We start from the raw sequence: 18,755 nt of genomic DNA, 5'->3' as shown, positions 1-18,755 counted from the left end.
TTGAAAAGGTAAACTTCAGTTACATTTTTATAAGACAATAAAATAAACAGTACCAACTAATTAATTACTATTATGATTTCCTAAGATGATAAAAATATAACATTCTTTGAGTATTTTTTTTTTTACTGACGTAACATTGGTTTATATTCTTTTGTGTTTTAGAGGTATAGGATCTCCCCCTTCAGGTATAGGATCTCCCCCTTCAGGTATAGGATCTCTGCGCATCCACCACCAAAGCACCTACAGTCCTTTCCCATAGTCCGTTGTGTTCCCTTCTTACTTCGTCTTTCAGCTCCTCCTTCCCCTCTTCCTCCATATCCTCAGTTATATAGTCAGATTTCTAGGGTTTGTTGTTAGTTTTGCTTTATCTGACCTTTGTTTGGCTTCTCCATATTCCACATATAAGTAATACCACCCAGTATTTGTCTTTCCTGCTACTTATTTTGCTTAGCATAATCTCCTCCAACTGCATCCACATTGCCACAAATGGCAAGAGTTTATCCTTTTTGACAGCTGAGTAGTACTCCATCATGTGTATATACTACATCTTTCTAATGCAATCTTCTGTATTTGGGCTCCTAGATTTAGCTTGGCTATTATAAATAGTGTTGCAATAAACATGAGAGTACATTTTTCCCTTCAAATGAATGTTTTTGTATTCTTTGGAGAGATACCTAAGAATGGAATTGTTGGGCCATAAGGCAACATGCTTTCTCAGTTCCTTACTTTTTAAATACCACCATCTCATATTTGAAATCACCAAGGGTGACCACTAAAAACAAATAACAGGCATCTCGTAACAATGGTTACGTAAGTTTTATCTTTAGTGGTTTCAGACGGGTGGGGAGAATTCTTTTCAAAAATACACATCCATTAGTATAAATTATCTTAGAATTACAGCTTTCCACTTTTCCACTAGAATCAAGATAAATTCAGTGGAAGTAGTAATATACCTTCATATATTAACATATTCTCACTGAGGTATAAATAGTTACCTGAGATCATAATGGCTGAACATTCCCTATAGAGGAGGAAGGGGGAATCCTGGGTTTTTATAGGAGGACTTGGCTAGGATAGAGGATCATTTGAGACAGGCAAGATGGAATCTTTGTTCCTTAGCAATTTTCCCGGGACCAGCTCTGCTTAGAAGTTATACTTCTTCCTAGAACTAGCAGCATGACACCTGAATTACTCAGGAAAGGAGATAAAATAATGTATATGCAAAGAAAAAAAGACATCATGTAGAGATTTCTTTAGATCATAAGATCATTGAACTGATTCATTACAGTAATGTTGAAAGGAAAACATGACATAAGGTTTTTGAAAAGAAGTCTGGCTTTGACATTTAATATATTTCTCTTTGGAAACTATTATAAGGTTATTCATTAAATGGTCAGAAGATGTCGTTCAAGTCCTGCTATGGGTTAGACAATGTGCTAACCCATAAGGTTGGTGCAGAGGGCCTGGGGCCTGGTGAGGGCCAACCTGAGCTTACTCTAAATATGCTTTTCTCATTGCTCATAGCCATGCGGCAATCTGGCAGAAACACGGCTTTCTCTCCACCAAAGGATCTCCTATCATTAACGCTAAACTTATTCTCAAATTATGAGAGGACCTTCAGCTGCCAGCTGAGGTGGCCATAGTTTACTGCATGGGACACTAATTGGACTCCTTGGAGGTGACACGAGGAAACATCAAAGCAGATAAAACAGCCAAGGCTCTGACGAACCCTGGTCAGCCTTCTGTCGCACCTGTACTATTTCTCTCTTTACTCTTTACCTTCGATTTCACCCCTTTATAAGCCTAATGAACAGACAAATCTTCTTTCCAAGGGTGGTACCGATGGAGATCAACAACAACAAATTGGCTCTCCCTGAGTAGCAAGCCTCTGACATTATCCAAAAGGTTCACAAGACGCTGCACATTGGGCCGCGCTCACTGGTCCACTTTCTTAAGCCTTTGTTCTTTCACCCTTCACTGGCTAAGATCATCTGGGAGACCTGCTCCCGCTGTCCAACATGCTCCAAAGTATCCCCACAATGGGGAATACATCTTTCTTCCTTCGTAAGTCACCAAATGAGAGGACATCTCCCAGGACAAGATTGGCAGGTCAACTTCACCCACATGCCCTCTCACAAAAAAATCAAGTATCTTCTTATCATGGTAGACACTATCTCTGGGTGGGTGGAGGCCTTTCCTGCCGCTAGAGAAACAGCACAGGTGGTAGCAGAAGCCCTAATTAACCACATCAGTGGGGAGATATCTGTTGGTCCTGTTTTACTACAGGTTTAATTTTTTTTTTTAAATCAGCTTTTATTTTTATTTTTTTTAAAGATTTATTTATTTATTTATACAAGTACTGGGTACAGTCAGAAGCTCAGGAGGGTGAGAGAATTCACCAGAGCCAGAGTGGGGAGCAGAACAGGCAGAAGGACTGAAGTACACTGCTGAGGGGAGCAGCGTGCGGCAGGAGAGGTCTGTGCGCCATGTGGGACCCTCGCCGGTGGCCGGGAATCAAACCGGAGCTGCAGAGGCTGCAGGCAGCTTCGCAGCCCAGCGCTCAACCGCTGCGCCACCAGGTGAGGCCCAGGTTTAATTTCTTTAATGAAAAACTGACAATACATATTTTCTATTTTCTCCCGTATCAGCTTACACATTTCACCTAATTTTTCAAATTAATTGTGATAAAGTAAACATAATATCCTCTTTTCATATCTGTGGAACTTGATGTTGATAGTTTTTATTTTCTCTTTCTTTTTTTCCTTAATGAGTTCTGCTAGCTATTTACCACATATATTGTACTGATTACAATTTCATCAATTTTATTTCTTTTTTCTCCCAAGCAAATCCAATCTTTATTTTGAGATGAGGCAATTTCTAATAGAAGAAGTCTATACTTGACACAACTTTCCCACTAGTAAAGATAAAGGGTGAATATTTGTAGGGTCCCCATTCCCAAGTGCTCTGCAAGTCATCATTAAAAATTGACACTTAGAACAAATAAACCCTTCCTTTTTTCCTGGCAGAAATGGATAATTGCATAATATTTAACACACATCAGACATTTTTAGCTTCTGCTCAGACGTTACTTGATATGTGACTTAATCTTCTAGAACAAAACAGGCAAGGTAGATAAGCTCATCCTGGAATGTTTTGTCCTGTACACCCTGTTCTGATGCTGTGGTTTGGAAATCCTGGCTATAGGCTGTTTTAACTAACCACTCTCCATGCAAACACACAGTGACAATATGACTCCACTCACATAAAACTCCCTGAGCCGGTACACAGATTGTCAAGTTCTAAAGGAAACCAAATCTGTTTGCATCCTCAGCAAACTCTTCCTCTCTGAATTGACTTGTTTTTTTAATGGAACTACATCACCAACAGGCTGCAGCTACCACTGGATCCATGAAAAGATCATTTTCATCTTAATTCTGTTTGTAAAAGATATGCTTGGTATCGTGAAAAACATTTAATTTTGTGACCTGTGCCTGAAAGTGGAAATTTTATATAAAATTCACTTACCTTTCAGTTCCTCTGAAGATTCACTTGGCAGATGAAGCCTTGATGATTGGGTGGTCCAGTTCTTACAAATTTTAAAATGAATTTCACCTACTACTCTGACACCAAAAGGCAACATAAACATTCATAAGAAAAAGCAAATGAGTTTCATTAGTTTCATAATACATTTTCTTCCTTTTATATTCTTTCAGTTAAAGTTGCTGTTTTTATTCTACTTTTTAGATAGATGCCTTTATAATAAAATTCCAGATTTTCTTTTCTTCTTATACATGCACTAGAAATTTCCCTGTGAGCACTGCTATAGCTGAATCGCCCAAGGTTTAATGTCTATTTTTATTCTCCTTTATTTTAAAGCACTTTGTCATTTTTATTGTGATTCCACTTTGACAAATGGGTTATTTAGAAATGTATTGCAGCTTTTCCCATGATACCCAGAGGACAGGAGCGCAATCTTGCGGGCTTTTATGGTAACTTAAAGGGAAACTCACAATGCTTGGAGACCCTGATTTCCTTCAAAGGAAGCAGGAAAATGTTGTCAAATTCTGTGCAGAAGGAACCCACTTAGATGACACCAAACATGACGTCCAGGGGAACAGTGCATCTACAGAAAAAAGTGGGCATTTACATCATGGATCCAAAGAGCACCCGGAAGAAGCTCCTGTAAGCAGGTTGTGGGGTGTTGCCAATGAAAACGTGGCAGATCCTAGTGTCAGATCCTCCATAAATACTGACCAGAGCAGTGTGCAGCAGTGTGCTCCTGCCACTGCATCACTCGTGCTGCTGGACACTCACTCCTGGAAGGCCACTCCCCGGATCTGGAAGCCAGAACTCCAGGCCATCACCAATCTCAGGACCGACCACCTGATTTTTCAAAGGCCTCTTGTGCTAACCTGCCCACCCCTGCCTGTAACGCAGACTCTCCGCAGCACTAGGTGGACACTGCCTGGCCCCTGACCAGGGAGCTCACGGGTCGTGGGGACCAGGCGTCTGTGCGCATGCGTGAGCGGCTCCCGACATCCCCCGCGGCAGGTCGCCCTGACCTCTCCCTCTCGGGGATGCTGAGGGGACCGGAAGGGGAGGGAAGCGGCTCCTGAGAAGACGGTGGCCAAGAAGGAAATGACGTGGCAGCTCCTGGCTTCACTGCTGCGAAAACCGAGTTCGGTGTGAAGGCGGGAGGCAGATGGCGGCGGCCGCGTGTCAGCGCCTCCCTCAGGGCTGAGGACGAGGCTTCCGCAGGTGGCAGGTAGGAGGCTGTGCTTCCACAAATTCTTAAATAAGGGTGATGAGAAAAGGTCCCCCCCAAAAAAAAAGAAGAATAAAAATACATGACATTTTCTAATTATTTAGGGGTTTTCTCCTTGTATTTGTGTTACTCATTTATAACTCAGTTGCACCGTGATCAGAAGAAACTGTGATGTAATGCTTGAAACATTGTTGTGACTTCCTTTGCAGACCAGATATAGATATCATTTTGCTGGGAGTTCTATGTGAACTAAAATAGAATTTGTATAATAGGAATGTTGAGTGCTGTGTTCCAGCAGTGTGTTTTACACACACACACACACACACACACAGGGTAAAATTAATAGTGTTATTCTACATTTCTGTACGTCTGCTGATTATTTTCTCTGTTGCTTAGACTGGTTTGTCCCACTCTATGATCTTGGTTTTGTCTGCATATTTTTTTCATATGTCAGTTTTGTTTTACGTGTTTGGAGACAGTGAATACAAATTTAGGAATGATATGCCTCCTGGTGTTTGTGCTTTCCTCATTTGAAATGCGCTTATTTTTAATAATAGTTTTCTCCTTAAAGTCTATGTTGTTATTAGTATATCTCTGCAAACTCTGTTTTTATTGGGGTTTGTATGATTGATTTTCCATCCTTTTGCTTCCAGTTTTTCTGCTTCTTACATGTAAAGGTTATTACTTGTTAGTTCCTTTGTGATACAATCAGTCTTAATTGTGGTGTGTTTTGCCTAGAATAGAGAATTTCATTGGAACAGTTGTGCCATTTACAGTTAATGTAATGCTGAAGTATGTGAGATTATATCTGTATCTTACTCATCTTACTCCCTTTATTGCCTCGATCTCTTGACTACATCTAGGGGCCAGATCTAGCCACATTCATTTGATTACATACTGTTAATTGCTTTTTTTGCACTACAATATCAGTTTTACTAACAGCTGTTAAGTAATATGCTTTTTAACAATAGATTAATGTTATAGCACGAGAGGAATAGATTTTCTGAAATTGACATATTAAAGCTTATGCAAGTAGAATGTGATATTTGCAGTACATGTATATAACAAAAGATTTATATTCAGAACTTCTAAATCAGTATGCTTGAAAAAGTTAAGAAACACCAAAATAAAATGAAGAAAAAAATTGTATGAGCATATAACTCGTGACTAAGGATATCCAAATGGCCGATCAGCATATAAAATATGTGCTTAAATTGATTAAACATCAGGAAATTACATGTCAATACTTTATTAAAAATTCAGTGAAGTTCATCTACTAGAATTATATATATGTGGGGGGATGAAATTAGCAATTATTGACAAGGTTATGGAGCAACCAAATTCCTAGGCACTGCACTATTCTACTGGAAAGGTGAAATCTTATCTATGTTACCAGTCAATATTATTTGCAAAAATTATACCTGATCAGAAACATTAGGACAGATGTGAACCATAAATGTCAGGTGAGAGGTCATGGCTCTGGGGCTTCCCTGAGGTTATTGCTCTTGTATCCTGTAGTTTATGAGAAGATACTCTCCTGGAACAAATGCAACAAATATTAGGGGGTGTGGACCTTCTAAGTAAGGGCAATACCTATACATACCAAAGTGGTCTCTTTCCCTAAACTTGTGCTTGAAGGGCTAGAGAAGAGGTTCTTGGACTGCTGCAGGAATTCCTGCTGATGACACTCTTGCTGCTGTCCCCCCATCTTCTACATGTGCCCCACAAAGCTGAATGAGTCTGGTGCCACAATGACTTATTAGGCCCACAAGTATAACTGGCTAGGGAACCCAAGACCAGTGCTGCTGGTCTATCAGAATGAGTGATTTAAACTCCACATGCTGTGCACAGAAATATGAGTGACCAGAACAAAGACCCTGCTTTGGTCTTAGTTACCTTACATCCTAGAAAGGGGAGACAGACCAAAAAAAGACTTAAAATCATGTCAGTGGTAGTACCCTGTTAAAAATCAAGCAGCATGTGGGGGATAAAGAAGGATGGTGAAGAGAATTTGTCATTTTATATAGAAAGTTCAAAGAGAGCTCTATAGCAGTAACATTTGAGCAGAGATTTCAAAGAAGGGAGGCAGCAATCCATGTAGGTGTCTGCAGGAGAACTTTCCACACACAGAAAAGAGCAGGTACATAAGGTTTTAGGGAGAGCAGATCACCTTGCACCATATAAGTCATCTGATATAAATACAAGGACTTGGAGGTTCTGAACAGCGGTTATGACTGGCATTCATGTGTGAGAACTGACTTTCATATCAAAGGTGACACAGCAAAACCAGTTAAGCTATTGTAACAAACCAAATGGGAGACGGGGCAGGGCACAATGCAAGTGGTGAAAAGTGATCAAATATGAGATCTTTTGAAGGCTAGGTTTTGTTTCCAGTTCAACTTTTTGATAAGAGGAAAAAGGAGTCCAGGTTGACCTTAAGGTTTGTGACTTAAACATCCAGATGAATAAGTTGCCATGAATTGAAATGGGGAAAATTGGGAGAGGAATTTTGGGGGCAAGGAATTAAGTCATTTTTGGATTTGTTAGTTTTTAGATGTGTTTTAGTGTTTTAGTTTTAGATGTTAGCATCAGACATCTAACTGAAGATGCTGTCATAGTTCAATATATAATTGAGATTTTGGAAAGTTTGAAGATAGATGAATACATTTCAGAGTCATCATGATGTAGATTGTATTTGGAGCCAAGGAAGAAGTCCGAGGACTATCCTAACACTTAGTAGTACTGATTTTACTGATTATAAGGACTTACAAATCCTTCCAGGTTTAATTCTTCTTAAGAATTTTATAATTTTCAGTAAAGTGGTATGACACAAAAAGCTCTATAAACATTTATGGGGTACACAACCAGGTTTGGCCTTTGCATGTGTGCTGTTAACCAAAAATAGGTCCAAAAATGCAGTGCTTCAAGCTGGACAAGGACCTTGGAAAATATTTGAGTATCAATTTGCTTCAAAAAATTTTTTTAAAAAGACCTTCTTTCCAAAATGCTTACACTCACTCATGCAGGATATAGTGCACATAAAAAATGGACTGTTATTCAACACAAAACATTTTTCCCAACTTAATTTTTATTGTCTCCATCACCTGTTCTTATGAAACAGAAAATAACGTGTGCATAAATATCACATAACAGGGTCACCATGACCAATGATTTGATTTATATCCTTTATGAAAACAATCAGAGGGAAATCTGCTTATGGCCAAAATATTTAGAGTCAAGAATAAAAAGGTAAAAGTTCTTAGGCTACCAAACCCCCCCCCAAAAAAAAAAAAACAAAAAAAAAAACTTCCAGCACTTGCTTATGGGAAGCTGAGGGTCTCAAAGTGCCAGACTCTAACTACTCACTGTATTCCTTTGTGGTCATTGTGCATATATTCCTTTTTTTTTTTTAAAGATTTATTTATGCATACAAGAACTGGGGTACAGGCCAGAGGTTTAAGGAATTACTCTGTTAAAATATAAATCAAGTTTTCTTTAATTAAATTTAAATCAAGCATAAGATCTTAATGGAAATGGAAATACTGAAGTCATTAGCCACTATAGGGTCAAAAAGTCCCAAAGGCTTCTTCTACCATTACCCTTATTTAGTAGAGTCTGTCAACCATATAAATTTCTTTTCCGGGCCTCCCTGTTGGCGCAGCGGGTTGAGCACTGCACTGTGAAGCTGTCCGCGGCCTCTGCAGCGTGGGTTCAATTCCCGGCCAGCCAGGGAGATTCACATGGCACAGCAGACCTCTCCTGTGTTGCCCGCTGTTCCCCTCAGCAGTGTCTTCGATTAGTCTGCCTGTTCTGCTCTCTGCTCTGTCTCTGTGAATTCTCTCACCTTCCCGTGCCTCTGACTGTACACCAGTTCTTGTATAAATGAATAAATCTTTAAAATAAATAAGTAAATAAATAAATAAGTTTTTTCTTTTCCCTTTCTGTTGCCACTGCATATTAATTTAATGTTACTAGGTTCATTCAATATTATTAATGTTATAACAACATTATTCAATATTATATTGTCCCCTCTTCTATCAACCCTTGCAAGATAAACTTCCAACTAGATTAAGAACAGTAGAAGGACTCTCTGCTGGCTCAGGGGTTTAAGTCTCAGCACTATCAAGCTATTGGCAGCCACTGCTGCATGTGTTCAATCCCCAGCCAGGGAGCTGATCCACATGGCACAGCAGACCTCTCCTGTCTCCCTGCCTGCTCCTCTCAGCAGTATAGTTCAGTAGATCTGCCTGTTCTGCTCTGGTGAATACTATCACCCCTGCACCTTTGGCCTGAACCCCCATTCTTGTATGCATAAATAAATAAAAATAAAATATTTTTTATAAAAAAGAAACAAAGAACATAAACATTTAAAAGATTATAAATTTTTACCACATGCAATTTTTACCACATTTAAAAATAAAAATGACATTAAGCACAAAAGTATTATTTTAAAAATTATTTTAAATTATAATTTTTTTAAATTAACACATGCATATATGGGGAAATGTATTTAATTTCTCTTTATTGAAGTAGAATTGTCATGTAACATTATACTAGTTTTAGGTGTCCAACATAGTGATTTGATATTTGTATATATTGAGAAATGATCACCACAATATATCTAGTTACAATTTTAATTTTTAGTTTTATGCTATCTTTTCTATTCTTTGAACTTTAAAGATTTTATCCTTAAATGTTATTGTTTCTAGCTGTCTAACTGGAGAACTATTATATGAAATGGAATCTTGGTCCAGCAAAATGGGTACATCCTTAAAGTTTGGTAGAACTCACTAGAAAAGCCATCTGGTCCTGGGCCTTTGGATTACTGTTTCAATTTCTTTGCTTATAATTGGTCTGTTCAGGTTTTCTCCTATAATTTCCTCGTTAATCCAATTCAGTAGTATGTTTGAGTCTCCACATATTAGAGGCTTTTCCCACTTTCTTTTTGTGATTGTTTTCTAGTGTGATACCACTCTGATCAGAGAAGATCTTGGATGTGACTTCAAGTTGTTGAGGATTAGCATATTTCAAAACATTGATAATCCAAGCCTAATTTTCCCAAGTTGAGTCTGTGGTAGGAAGTTTCTATCTAGAACAAGTAATTTACAACACATGTCCTTTTATTCTTTAATATCTTATTTTAATTTGTAATATCTCTAATATTTTTAGAGTTCTCCAAAATATGCATGGCATATTATGACAATTATTAGTAATTCTTCATAACTTTTGATCAACACTTTCTTTCTAAAAGGTTATCTCTTAAAAGCTTATCTCTACACTAAAAGAAGTGCCACCACCTAAATAATTTTTGGATGCCTTTTTATATCACCTAAAAATATTTTAAATCATAAAACAGTGAATGGTAAAATAACAGCATAGCAGTCACTACAATCTGTCAAACAAGTCCCAATTCCCATAAACAATACCTGGGTTCACAGGATGCTAGCATATGGTGGACATTTCTATTTCTCAGGTGAAGTTGCACCACCATGTGGCAGTAGCGTAAACACAGTTTACAAGTCACTTGCCAGAGCAGTTTACGATTGTTTTGTTTTTTATATGTTATAGATTTTATTATTTCACATTTTTCACAAAGAAATATTTCATTCATATTTTATGTTACTTGCTTGTTTATTTATATGATTGAAAGTCCCATAAAATAAGAGTGACAAGGGGTATTTAGAAAAATTAGCTGTCAGAAAAATTCTAAATTATACAATGTGTCTAGATTCAAGATACATAGTAAATAAAAAGTATCTCTAGTAATAAGATAATTCCAAATCTTTTGCGTCTTATGACAAACATGAATTCTAATACATTATGTTAACTTCTAGAAAACATATAAGAAACAAAGTAAATAAATAATATTTTTAGACACCAAGATAATCCCCACACAAGGAGGTGATAAATTTATTCCTATTAGCTTTACCCAGTAAGTCCTTTGGTTGAGATCCTGGTGCTCAGGTTTTTTAAAAAATGTAATAAGTAAGGAAAAGACATGGCCTAGTCTGTTCTGGGAGCCCTGGAAATAAGTATTGTGAGATATACAATATGTGAATATTTAGCTATAATCTTAACTTTAATTAACAAAAAAAATATGCTAATAAAATTTCCTTCAATTTATTAATTTTTGTGTTTATTTTATATATAAACTATAATATTTTAAAGAAGAAATTAAGTTCATTTCCATATTTCTTTAGTGCAGCATGGCCTTTAAATTTTTCATAACTTGGCAAAAATAAAAGTAAGTTGGCTTACATTGTAGCTTTTCTCTATTATCTGAACAAAAAAAATGCAGGGTATGTTTTGACTCTTAAAAGGATACATTTCTCTGTAATTATAGTCCTTATCTTGCTTGGCTGAGCAAGTGTGAAAAAGGAACTGTTCTGCATGTATGAAGATAAACTAAGTGCACAGACTAACAGGAAGGTATGTGGATATGAATAGAAAGGCTGGATATGAAAAACTATTCTCCATTTAGTTAAATATTCTGTGAAATCATAAAATGATTATAAACTAGAGAAATTGACTTTGCATGGGGTCTTTGGTATCGTGCATTTAAAAAACATCACTTGCTCTTTTTCCATGTAGTTTTCAAGTGAAATGAATTAACATTAGAAATCCTTGAACTTTAACAGACATACAGACCAATGGAATCGAATAGAAAATCCAGAAATAAACCCACAGATTTATGGTCAACTAATCTTTGACAAAGGAGCAAAGACTATGCAATGGAGCAAAGAAAGTTTGTTCAATAAATGGTGCTGGGAAAACTGGGTTGCTACATGCAAAAGAATGAAGCTTGACCACTACCTCACACCATACACAAAAATCAACTCAAAATGGATTAAAGAACTAGACATAAGACCTGAAACCATAAAATACATAGAAGGAAATATAGGCGAAACACTACGTGATTTGCATATCAAAGACATCTTTACAGACACATCACCCAAAGCAGTGATAGTGAAGGCAAAGATAAACAGCTGGGACTACATCAAATTAAAGAGCTTCTGCACAGCAAAAGAGACAATAACAAAAACAAAGAGAAACCCCACCAACTGGGAGAAAATTTTTGCACACAACACTAATGATAAAGGACTGATCACAAAAATCTGCAAAGAGCTGATGAGACTCAGCAACAACAAAGAAAATAATCCAGTCAAAAAATGGGCAGAAGAGCTAAAAAGAAATTTCTCTGAAGAGGAAACGCAAATGGCCAACAGACATATGAAAAAATGTTCAACATCACTTGTCATCAGGGAAATGCAAATCAAAATTACCATGAGATACCATCTTACACCAGTGAGAATGGCACATATTAAAAAAACTAGCAACAGCAAATGTTGGCGAGGTTGTGGAGAAAAAGGAACTCTTCTCCACTGTTGGTGGGAGTGCAAACTGGTCCAACCACTATGGAGAGCTGTGTGGAGATTTCTGGACCTACTAAACATAGAGCTTCCATATGATCCAGCAATTCCACTCCTAGGTATTTACCCAAAGGACACAGAAACATCAATTCCAAAGAACACCTGCACCCCTATGTTTATAGCAGCACTATTTACAATAGCTAAGCTTTGGAAACAGCCCAAATGCCCAAAAATAGATGACTGGATCAAGAAGATGTGGTACATATGTACCATGGAATATTACTCAGCATTCAAAAAAGATAAACACATGCAATTTGCAGCAACATGGATGGCGCTGGAAGGGATCATGCTCAGCGAAATAAGCCAAAAAGAAAAAGAAAAATACCGGATGGTCTCACTCATAGCAGGAATCTAGAAAACTTAAATGAGGGACCAGGAAAATGAATAACTATAAGAAAGTGAAAATCAAAATCAACAAAAAACTATGAGCCAGAGACACTTTTTGGGGGGTGGGGGGTGGGAGGGGAGGGATTGGGGTCAGAATGGGGGGTTTGCAATTGTATGGGGGAATATAAAAATAAAATTTATTATTTAAAAAAAAAAAAGAAAAAGAAATCCTTGAACTTTGAAAACCAGTGTCCATTAGGACACCAAGTTGCCTGAGAAGCCCATCATAAACCAGGTGTTATGTGACTCACTGGTCAAAAAAATTGGTTGTGCCCAGCCACCTTCTATCACCAAGACTACATAAATTAAATAGGAATCAAGTAGGATATGATAGCACAAAACATAGAAAGAGCAATGGCATCTATGACATATCCTCTTTCACCAAAACCCCAATATACTCTTGACTTAGTGCTAGCTATTCAGGAAGGAAGAAAGCAAAAAGGACAGTAGCAGGGAAAATCCATTAGCAGGTAGATGGAAATGTGATTTACAACAGAGGCAACAACCAGCCATTTTATAGAATAGTCTTTCCTCAAAATGTGCCCCACAAAGCATAGATTTGTGGTGGCTGGTAGATATTTATTACACATGCACACCCAGAGATGAGTTCTGGAGTCAATTAAGATTGAGAAATTCTGGGTTCAACAAACTGAAATTATTTGGGTCTTTCAATCTTCACATATAGTTTTCCCTGACCTCTGAGATTTCTGTTCTAAAGTCTGATCATGTCAACAACTAGTTACCCTTAAAAAAAAAAAATACTAGTTCTCCACATCCTTCCTATCCAATTACCATATAACTAGAGGGGAACAGTAATTTTCCTACTTTATTCACAATTGGCACTAAGAAAAGGTAGATATGATTGCCTGTGTCCTGTGCTTTCCTCATTGTAAGGATAGCCAAAACTGTATGTCAAGTATTTATCTTCTGATATTAAGCTAGAAGGACTTTTTATCAATAAGGAACAATGGGAAGGTTGTATGCTGAGAATTTCTACTTCAATTAACAAAAGCCCAAGTATCCAATAAAGCAGAACTTCTCGTACATGGCTATTAAAAAGTGAATTTATTATTTAGTTCTTCACTTAACTAGCCACATTTCTGGTGTCCACTAGTCACACGTGGCCAATAACGACTGAGTAATACATATAAAACACATTTTTAGCATTACAGAAAGTTCTGTTGAACAATGCTGGACAATGTTATAGCACATGTGTGCAAGTGCACAGATAGACCCTTCCTTAGGGAAGAAGCTCGCTAAATCTCAAGCAGCTGCAGAACCTCACAAGGAACTCCAAACTCTCAAGCATCCACAGCCCTAGTTTATGTAGGTTAAGTAACTTCTAGCACCAAGCAAGCAGGTTAAGAAAATTTCCACCATCAACATTTCCAGATACTTGCTCCCAAGCACACTACAAGCACACCAGAGAGATGTTGTGGGTTCAGTTCCAGACACCACAATAAAGTGAGTGACTTGAATTTTTCCAGTGCATATAAAAATTATGTTTATATTACACCAGTGCTTACTAAGTGTGAAATAACATTGTGTCTTTAAAAATAACATGCATAACTTAATTTTAAAATACTTTATTTAAAAATACTTTAGCTTAAGATGCTAAAATCATTATTTTGGGGAAAGTAGTGCCAGTGGCCTTGCCCAACACAGGGTTGCAGCAAACCTTCAGTTTGCAAAAAGTGCATTAAAGAAGAGTGAACTCAAAGGAGCTATGCCTATATTATAAGCTGCAAGGTGGATCCACACAAGGTGTGCACAAACACAATTCATGTTCTCCAAGTAGAAGATGATAGAATGCTATACAAAGGACTTGTAATAATCAGGACTATGCAGTTGCCCAAAACTAGTTTCCTTTGGTCCCAACATATTCATTAAATATATTACAAGAAAAAGAAGTTAGATGAGCTTCTGAAGAACTGACCTACAATAATTCTACCCTGAGGTAACAGGAACCAGGACTCGCTCAGTCTTCATCCCTTTGCTAATGAGCTCATATTATTTACCCATTAACATCCTTTATGTTCTTATATGTTTTCTGTTGTTTCTTTTTACAATCTGTCTGTCTAACATGGTTTCTATTTGGTTAATACTCCCTAAGGGACTTGAAGTCAACAAGTCAAGGGTCAGAGATTCCAGTGAATCTGCTCAGAACAAGCCAGAATGAGAAATCAGAGGATAAATCAAGGTTTCAAATCAGTAATTCCCAAACCAGGTTGCATAGCAGATATAACTTGGCACTTTAAAAACACTGACGCCGTCAGAGATATTAGTTAAATTTGTCTGGATTTCTACCTCTACTAAATCAAAGCTACTTTACTGAGCAGGTGGGCCTCAAATTTTGTCTTATCAGCAGACACTAAGTGCTACTCAAAAGAATGCTAAACCAAAGATCAAAGATCAAAAAAAGACCTATTTGGAACTCATCTGTAATGTGCACTTTGACGTTCCTCTCTGGACCCAATTTTCCTCTGACAGATTGGCATAGCCTTCTGTCTTCACAGTTCCTCTACTGTTTCAAGCATTTGTGACAATAAAATCCAAAATCATAGACTGTTTTAGTTGACATCTGTTTTTTTTTTTATTTTTTTAATTAATTTATTTATTTATACAAGCACTAGGTACAGTCAGAAGCACGGGAGGGTAAGAGAATTCACCAGAGCCAGAGGGGAGAGTAGAGCAGGGAGACTGACGAAGTACACTGCTGAGGGGAGCAGCGGGTGGCAGGCAGGAAAGGTCTGCACACCATGTGGGACCCTCGCCCAGTGGCCAGGGATCGAACCAGCGCTGCAGAGGCTGCGGGCAGCTTTGCAACCCAGCGCTCAACTGCTGCGCCACCGGGGAGGTCCTAGTTAACATCTATTAACTCTCAAAGTAATGCATATTGATTACAGAAAGCTTTTTTAAATGCAATTAAGCAAAAAAATGCATTTTAAATATTTATAAATCAAACTACCCAGAGGCAATTATTATTATTAACATTTTGATATATATAGTTCCAGATTCATTCCTATATATATATTTGAATCAGTACTCTAAACAGATTTCATCTACCAAATAAACTTCAAAAGCAGCATCATTCCAAATGGCTACATAGTATTTCAATGCAGGAATACATGTTAATTTATTTAATAAGTTGCCACTGTTTTTATGCATACAAATAGATACAGCATGTCCTTGTTTTCTCATTACAAACAGCATTTGAAGGAATATATCTGGAACTAATATTTATGCATCTCTTTAATTATTTCCTTAACAAAATGTTTTTTTAACACACTAGGTTTTTCCATACATTTTTCTATTTGTTTTAAAAAGAGAGTAAGGGGCCTCCCTGGTGGCAAAACCGGTTAAGACACAACCTATGCGGCCACTGCAACAGGAGTTCTATCCCCGGCCAGGGAGTAACCCACATGGTGCAGCAGACCTCTCCCGACTCGCCCGCTGCTCTCCTCAGCAGTGTATTTCAGTCAGTCTGCCTGTTCTGTGCCCCACTCTGTCTCTGGTGAATCCTCTCACCCCCTGCACCTCTGGCCTGTACCTCAGTTCTTGTACGTGTAAATAAAATAAATCTTTAAAAATAATAAATTAAAAGAGAGTAAGCGTAAGATAAAGTCATAGTATATTGAAAACTCATTTAGCATATTTTAATATAGCTATGTTAAAAGATCAATAATTTTGTTTTCACCCATATATTTTTAAATGGCCAATGAAATTGTTTACAAGCAAATTTATATGCAAGCATCTAGAAAAGTATTAAAGGTCGGAAATAGGTAAATAAATAAATGCCCATGGAGCTCAACACTAAAATAATTCTTGGGATTAAAATAAAATAAAGTTGAAAGAGAGATGAGAAACTATATGGAGAAAAAGGAACATGTGCAAGGAAGCAGCCATGTATTTACTTTCAGTTCATTTTAATATTCTGACAAATATTGAGAGGAAAAGGGTTTCAGTCACCACTTTTTTGAGATGCCCCAAATCTTCATGAGGATTTTGTTAAAGCTGATTCACTTGCCTCCATGGATGTAGAAGGACCACTCTCTCCTCCTCCAAGGACAAAAGAGGGAGGAACATCCGGACATAAACTGAATTTGTCACCCTTCATGTTCTGAGACAGTACAAGTAAATGGGGGACTTTGGGGCTATGGAAAAAAGATAGTGACTTACAAATGCTGGCAGTTATTAAAGGCTTAGGAATACTTACTGCCTTGTATCTTCAGCTTTGGGTTTCAGCCACAAAAAATGAGGCACAGGAAAAGTCAGATTCCACATTCTCTGACATATAAAACATACTAAAATCAGCCTTAACTTTTCCATCCTATTATAGTAAAGAATTTTGGTTATTTGGAGGTATGTTCCAAAACAGCTTCCAAGTCAGAATAAGTAAAACCATTTATCTTTTGAAATTTATGGTTTTAAATTTGCTGTTTGCAGCCAACCCCAAAGATAAAAAGTCTAATTCATCTGTATAGAGAGACCACATAACCAGCCAATTTCTCACATTGAGCAACTAAACTCCAAGCTTCTAAGACCCCCACAGCCTCCAACCACCAACACTCATATTCCCAGGTACCACATGGCTCTCATTGTACCTCTGTGGGGGAAACCATCCTGTGTCTCCTTGCTGAGATAACACACACCCCACCAGTACTTCTCTGCCCCGCAGCCACAGGGGTGATAAAACAGAACTCATTTGGGCCTCCATTCACCCATCCAGAAAGATGCCTGAGTGGGTGTCAAACGCAAGTTTTGGGCTTGGAAGCATGTTGATGCATTTGCACAAGGAATTCGTGGTCCTGGAAAACCTGGAGGAAGTGGAGTAGTGGGGGAAGGAAGAGAACATAAATCCCTAGTGTGCAGGTGCCCTGGCCCAGTGAGGAGGGGTTGGCTACAGGGCAGGGCACCAGGGCAAAGGCTCCAGTTGCCACGCTGTGGAAATGATGCTGCCCAATTATAAAACTGTTAGAAAGAAACTAATCTAAATGTATTTCTTTTACCATTTAAATACTTCTGGTGAAAAGTCCTGTTCTCTGTGTCTAATGTAAATTACTTGGAAACTCAAACTCATAGATTTAGTGACAATTTTTACATTAAAAAAATGTGAAAACGAGCAAAAAAAAACCACTGGTCAAGTGGTTTTGGCAGGTAGTAAATGAAGATTACAAGGAAGTGTCTGGGGAACAGATTGCAAGAAAAATTAGGTTGAAGTAAAGTGTGATTCTTCACAAAGTGCTAGAAATCCATTCTAAACAGCAGTTGTTTATGAGATAGAGTCATCCATGTCTGCAAAGAGTTTGTTCCAAGAAGTTTGATTCATGTGATTAGGCTTAGACATTCAGTGAGTGACCTCACATATAAGTAAACCCTTAGGGAGATCTTTATGCAACTATAATGTATGACATGAAGGTAGAGAAGTGCTACTGCCAGGGTCTCCTTCAAGTTACTTCACATCTAGCATGTGATCAAATTTCACTAGCATATTGGTTTGTCAGTAAAAAGAAAAGAAAATCTTCCAGGGAAAATCTGACCATACCCTGGCAAAACAATTCCTCATTAGAGTCATTTATGCAAGTAACAGCTAACTAAAAGACAGTTTGTTATTTCTTTGGGCAAATAAAGCTGTTTATTTTGGATAAATAATTTTTAAAAGGTTTTTGTGAATTAACAAGATCTTTTTATTGCCTTAGATCAGTACAGAATTGAGAGATTTGCGTAAAACTTTCTCTTATTTAAAGTAAATAAAATTCACAAACCAATGAAACAGCTTCACTAACCCATGACAGAGGGAAATGTGTTGTATCTACAAAGAACTTGAAAAACTAAAAATACAATATAATTTTTGTGATGTATTACAGTGACAGGAAAAGTTTGATGCAAAGTCACACACCACCACCACAAACTGATATTTTACTTAGACAATTTATTTGCTGTCTTCAAGGATAAAAAGAAAAACTGGAAATGTGAATAATTCAAGAGGCAATTAATAGTTAACTGCTGATTGAGTGGACTAAATTGGAAGAAGAGAAACTGTTACTTCCTTTTATTGCAATCTTACGACTCAGTTTAAGGCAACAACAAAACTTCTAAGATATAAGACAGATTATTTCATGTGAAGAAGAATCGTCTCATTTTCTGGCTGAATTTTTTTTATTAAATTAATT

At 37.4% G+C, this 18,755-nt stretch overlaps 1 protein-coding gene and 1 long non-coding RNA gene across 2 annotated transcripts in view; one reads left to right on the top strand and one right to left on the bottom strand.

Moving 5' to 3' along the window:
• Positions 1-4,492, bottom strand: part of LOC129145061 (uncharacterized) — a 37,247-nt gene extending 32,755 nt beyond the window's left edge. The window contains exons 1-2 of the long non-coding RNA XR_008550095.1: positions 4,011-4,492; positions 3,526-3,615 (exon numbers count right to left, since the gene is read on the bottom strand). This is a non-coding gene — a long non-coding RNA (uncharacterized LOC129145061). The remainder of the gene's footprint in view (positions 1-3,525; positions 3,616-4,010) is intronic.
• Positions 4,493-4,698: 206 nt separating this feature from the next.
• The window catches only part of RXFP1 (relaxin family peptide receptor 1), a 112,640-nt gene continuing 98,583 nt past the window's right edge, over positions 4,699-18,755 (top strand). Inside the window, exon 1 of the mRNA XM_037496278.2 lies at positions 4,699-4,765. The gene's annotated coding sequence lies outside the window, so the exon portion shown is untranslated. The remainder of the gene's footprint in view (positions 4,766-18,755) is intronic.

This window comes from Talpa occidentalis, unplaced genomic scaffold, assembly GCF_014898055.3.
Source record: "Talpa occidentalis isolate TD23 unplaced genomic scaffold, MPIMG_talOcc4v2.1 talOcc4.8, whole genome shotgun sequence".
NCBI lineage: Eukaryota > Metazoa > Chordata > Mammalia > Eulipotyphla > Talpidae > Talpa > Talpa occidentalis.
This window is presented reverse-complemented; position numbering and strand designations above follow the sequence as displayed.